Here is a 6,367-nt window from a genome sequence, read left to right on the forward strand (position 1 = left end):
ATCCCATATACTCCACACCAATTTCCCCTATTATTAACATCTTACATTAGTAAAATACATTTGTTACAATTAATTAACAAATATTGATACATTATTATTAACAAAAGTCGATAATTAATTCGTATTCCTTCATTTTTACTGAATGTATTTTTTCGGTCCCAGGATCCCATCCAGGACACCATATGACATTCAATCATCGTGTCTCCTAAGTCTCTTCTTGGCATTGACCATTTCTCAGAATTTCCTTGTTTTGCTTATTTATTTGAGATGAGGCCGGGCATGGTGGCTCACACCCTGTAATCCCAGCACTTTGGGAGGACAAGGCAGGTGGATCACCTGAGGTCAGGAGTTCAAGACCAGCCTGGCCAACATAGTGAAACCCCATCTCTACTAAAAACACAAAAATTAGCCAGGCATGGTGGCACACACCTGTAATTCCAGCTACTCGGGAGGCTGAGGCAGGAGAATCGCTTGAACCTGAGAGGCGGAGGTTGCAGTGAGCCGAGATCTCACCACTGCACTCCATCCTGGGCAAGAATGAGACTCTGTCTCAAAAAGAAAAAAAAAAAAAGAGAGAGAGAGAGAGATGAGGTCTTGCTATGTTGCTTAGGCTAGCTTTTTTCACTCTGTCACCCACCCAGGCTGGAGTGCAGTGGTGTGATCTTGGCTCACTGTAACCTCCACCTCCCGGGTTCAAGCGATTCTCATGCCTCAGCCTCCTGAGTAGCTACAGGTGTGCACCACCACGCCCAGCTAATTTTTATGTTTTTAGTAGAGATAGGGTTTCACCATGTTAGTCAGGCTGGTCTGGAACTCCTGACCTCAGGTGATCTGCCCGCTTTGGCCTCCCAAAGTGTTGGGATTACAGGCGTGAGCGACTGCACCTGGCCTAGGCTAGCCTTGAAATCCTGGGCTCAAGGGATCCACTCACTTCAGCCTCTCAAGTAGCTAGGACTACAGGTGCATGCTACTGTACCCAGCAGAATTTTCTTGTTTTTTTTTTGACAGTGTCGAGGACTACCGGTTGGATGTTATTGTAGGATGAGCCACCAGTGGAATCTGTCTGATTTTTTCCATTGACAAGCCTGGAATTATAGGTTATCAAGAGGAGGACCACCGAGGTAAATGCCATTATTCTCATATCTTATCAAGGGCACATACTATCGACCTGAATTGTGACTGTTGGTGTTGACCTTGTTCACTAAATAGTGTCTGTCAGGTTTCTCCAACTTATAGTGACCCTCCTCACCCTCCCTTGAAAACTGTACACTTTGGGAAGAAGCCACTACATGCAGCCATACTTCAGCCATACTTCACGAATGAAGAGTGATGCTCCCCCGCCGTGAGGGCGGGGTATCCACATAAATCATTTGGGATTCTTCTGCATAAGAGATTTGTCTCCTCCCATATTTGTTAATTTATTCAATCATTTATATCAGTAGGGATGGATACTTATTTATTTTGCTTTGAGTAATAATCCATTACTTTATTCTGTTGCTTTTAGGGACATTGTTAATGTCCCAAACACCTTCAAGCCTCACATCATCCATTCAAAATCGGACCAGTGTTTGGAATGGATGAGGGACAGCAGTGCCTCATGGCAGGAAATGAGCCGTGGTGACGCATAGAAATGTCTTCCATGCATGAAAACAGCCAGGTAGGCAGCAGGCCTGGGCAAGAGATTGATGGATCTAGTTATAACACTTGAGATCGCCTCGCATGACTATAATGTTCATTCCCTCATTCAAGCCACATGCGTTGAGCCCCAGGAATCGCTGCGCAGCATGCTAAACACCAGGTTGCTCACAGTCTGGTGGGGAACACACAAGTAAACAGGTAATTATGACACAGAGCCATCCAAGCCACGTTGCTGCAGAGGTGATGTTTGCGTCGAGTGTTAAAAGTAGACAAGGTCAGGGAAGGACATCCCTGGCAGAAGGCACAGCATGTGCAGAGACACAGGAGTGTGAGATGACATGTCCTTTGGGGAGGAGGGCAGGCTTGGCTGGGTCATTAACAAGGCAGGCCAGACTTGGCCTGCCAGAATGTGGGGCTTGAGATTGTGGAGAAGAGAACAAATGGAATGTGAGTCAGCAAGGCTGCTAGCCACAGAAACCAACCCAAGAAGAGGTTTACTGGAAGGTGTATCAGTAGGATTAGCTTTAGCTGTGGTTAAGAGTCCCGACTACAATAGGGAAAATACAGGGGTTAATTCTGTTACATAAAACCCAGAGGCAGAAAGAAGAGAACTGATCTGGAGGCTCCATAAGTGTATCAGAGCCCCAGACTCTGTGTTTTTGCTCCACCAAGCATGACTTCCGTTCTCAAGATCATCTCAAGATCTAGGATAGCTGCTAGAGCTCCAGCCATTGCTTCCATGTTCCATGCAGCAGGAAGGAAGAAGGAGGAGGAGCCAAATGGCACTTTCCTGAAGGCTCCACCTAATGCTCTTGTATACACTCCTTAAGCAGGAAGCCACTCACACGGCCACACCAGCTTTAAGGGAGGATGGGAAATGAAGTCTTTTAGCCAGCAAATCACAAATTAGAAAAAAAAAATTGGAGAGAATGAAATTGAGGAAGCACCCGGGAGGATCTGCCACAGAAGGATGCCAGGGGGACTCAGTGAGTCAAAGGGAAACAGGAGCAGGAGATTAGGGGCCTTCTAGAAGAACCCCTGCCCTGCCACGTATACCACCTGGAATCTGGTCTTTTTTTTTTTTTTTTGAGACAGAGGCTCACTCTGTCACCCAGGCTGGAGTGCAGTGATGCGATCTCAGCTCACTGCAACCTCTACTTCCCAGGTTCAAGCGATTCTCCTGCCTCAGCCTCCCGAGTAGCAGGGACTACAGGCATGTGCCACCTCCACGTCTCAGGTTCAAGCGATTCTCCTGCCTCAGCCTCCCGAGTAGCAGGGACTACAGGCCATGCACCACCACCCCCAGCGAATTTTTGTATTTTTAGTAGAGACGGGGTTTCATCATGTTGGTCAGGCTGGTCTCGAATTCCTGACCTCAAGTGATCCGCCTGCTTCGGCCTCCCAAAGTGCTGAGATTACAGGCATGAGTCACCAAGCCCGGCCAGGAATCTATTCTTCCAGTGATCTTATCTTCCCATCACTGCTCAAGATTGAAACTTCCAATCGGCTGGTGTAGTTCCACGCCCTGGCTGCCAGGAGAGAGCAGGAGAATCCTTGCTGGGTTTCTGTAGTGGGAGGAAGAGTCCTGTCCACTCCCTGGGAGTCTCATACTGGTGGAAGGGGGTTGGTGTAAGGCAGCCACAAGAGACAAGCATCCCCCATGGATCCACACTTTCATTCATTTTATAGAAATTCTCCATCTCTGAAGGGTCCAGAACCTTCCAGACCGAGCTCATGCTCCATCTTACCGTGGTTCCTCTTGCATTTTCTTCCACCGTCGTTCCCCTCTTCTCTCTTTTCCTCTCACCTCATAGCCGATGAGACGATGTCAGAGCTGGAGAAAAGGGATGGACATACATTGAGCTCTTGCTGTGTACCGCCCTCCACACCAGGTACTCTGCATGAAGCGGTGAGTGTCGGAGCTAGCTGTGCTGACTCATGAGACCCAACTGTTAAACACAGACATTTTTAAACAATAAATTCTATTAAAAACAAAGGTGGCCAGGCATGGTGGCTCACGCCTGTAATCCTAGCACTTTGGGAGGCCGAGGCAGGCGGATCACTTGAGGTCAGGAGTTTGAGACCAGCCTGGCCAACATGGTGAAACCCCATCTCTATCAAAAATACAAAAATTAGCTGGGCATGGTGGCGGGTGCCTGTAATCACAGCTACTTGGGAGGCTGAGGCAGGAGAATCTCTTGAACCTGGGAGGCGGAGGTTGCAGTGAGCCGAGGTTGCGCCACTGCACTCCAGCCTGGGCCTGGGAAACGGAGAGAGACTCTGTCTCAAAAAAAAAAGAAGGTAAAAAATATTTACAACTTGGCACTCCCTAATTATTTTACTACATGGTACTCTTACCTATGCTCTTGTCTATTGTTATCTATATGGTGGGAATAAAACTGTGTAATAGTGAGCTACCATGCCTCCTTCTTCCCAACTCTGCATTCAGTAATGTCACATTGATAGCCTGAAATTGGTCATGGTGGAAATATTTACACTATGGAAACTGACAAACACCATAAATCAGGATTCCCCCCCACCAAGAACCTGTTGTTAATTTATAAGCATACCATTGTCTGTCCACATGCCATCTCATTTGATAGGATGACACTGTCATGATTTGGAAACAAATAAGACAGGGCTATTTAAAACAAAGCTCCATCTTAGACCAGCAAAATAAAATTCATTCTAAGCACCGATTAATTCTGTGCCTGCTTTTTGTTTCGTCTGCCATGAATCTCAATGATCATGACTCCAGTCTTTGAGCACCTATTAGATCTCAGGCATGTGAGTTCATATTCTCTCACTGTCACTTACATATTAGATGTTATTATTATTTCATTTTATAGATTAGAAAACTGAGGCACAGCAAGGTTAAGAGACTGCCTAGGGTCAAACCTTTTGTCCCCTGCCCTAGGTTCTCTTGTCTGGCTTGGTGTGTACCTGCCTCCTTCTAACATGAAACAACCTAGAAGCCAGCAATTATGTCATCTGGCCTGTTGTCACTTTAAATTACAATTGGTCTTCATCTCTGCTTCTGCTTCTTCTGAAATGTCATTTTTTCTTTAGCTTGAGCAATTTTCCTTTTCATCTTCTCCAGCTTTATGCTATTGCATTTAACTGTGACGGTGATTAAGCCCTTTTCTTGAAAGTTATCTAGCTAAAGCAAGTGGTCGTTTATAACCTTCACCAGATAATTAATGTGTATGACAACCCACAGGCACTGCACATAGTTTAGCAGCGGGGCTGGGAGGAGTTCATGAGCACCAGAGCTACGAATAAATGACAGGGGAAAAGTCTGCACCCACTCCCCTGAACACCCTAACACTCTGCAGACGCATCGCCTAGTTCCCACAGCATCCTTGTTGTATTAGGCCATTCTTACATTGCTATAAAGAGATACCGATTCTGCAGGCCGTAAGGAAGCAAAGTGGCTTCTGCTTCTGGAGAGGCCTCAGGAAACTTACAGTCAGGGTGGAAGGCAAAGGGGAAGCAGGCCGTCTTACATGCCTGGAGCAGGAGCAAGGGCGAGGGGAGATGCTACACAACTTTAAACAACTAGATCTCCTGAGAACTCAATCAGGAGACAGCACTGGGGAATAGTGCTAAGCCATTAGAAACCGCCCCCAGGATCTAGTCACCTGCCACCAGGCCCCACCTCCAGCATTGTGGATTACATTTCCATATGAGATTTGGGTGGGGGCACAGATCCAAACCATATCACTTGTCAACAGTGTTGGTAACCAGGATGGTCACCCAAAGTGGGAGACTGAATGAAGCAAGGCAAGTGACTCAATTGTAGCATCCAGCAAATAAACACCAGAGCTGTGTGGGCACTGGAGTTCTAGGCAGAATCCAACTAAGAGTGTGGATGATCTCGCGCTGGATCCGGCATCCCTGCAGTTTTCCGCAGGCAGGTCTGAAACCATCAGGGATTGCTCCTTAGCTCGGCTCCCTCTATCCTGTCCCCATGCTCCTGTTACCAGGTTGGAGCCGACTCAACCCTCATTCAGCAGCAGCCCATGTGGGTGCCAGTGTCCATTCCCCTGGTTCCCGAGGCCCTTCTGAATCTGGCCTCTACCCACTGCTTTAGCCGCCTCCTCCAGCCCCCATAAACTCTCAGCTCCACCCCTCAAAATCATCTCCCCCCTTCTCAGCTTCTCTGCCTCTGCTCAAGCTGCTCCCGCTGCAACAAAGGCCCTTGGCCCATTCCTAGGCCTGGCCTGCTCTCCTCACCCATCTTTCTCAACTCTGCTCAGTTGTCACTTCCTCCAGGAAGCCCCCAGCTCAGGTTCCCCAGTCTGGGTGCAATGCTGTGCTCTATGCTCCCAAAGAGTCCCCATGTCTAGCTCTGTCATCCTCTGTTTTAATTATTCTCTTGCCCCCTCCTCACCCCCAGGTTCTACCCTGGGCGTTCCTAAAGGCAGGGAATGTTTTTATTTTTCTTAACTGTCATTTGCACCTAGCATGACATGCCTGGCACCCAACCCCCCAAAGACAGTAACACTCTGCAGATGATATCTAGTCTTTCTTACAGTGTTTCTAACCAGTATGATCACGCTAAGTTGGAAACTGAGGCATAGCAAGGTAAATGACTCACTTGTGGCATTCAGCAAATCAGCACAGAGGCACGTGGGGAATGCAGGAGATCTGGGCAGAACCCGGCTAAGAATGTAGATTACCACATTCTGAATTCAGTGTTTGTTGAGTAACTGGCATGATCTCAGCT

This window comes from Pongo abelii, chromosome 7 (assembly GCF_028885655.2).
Source record: "Pongo abelii isolate AG06213 chromosome 7, NHGRI_mPonAbe1-v2.0_pri, whole genome shotgun sequence".
Taxonomy (NCBI): Eukaryota; Metazoa; Chordata; class Mammalia; order Primates; family Hominidae; genus Pongo; species Pongo abelii.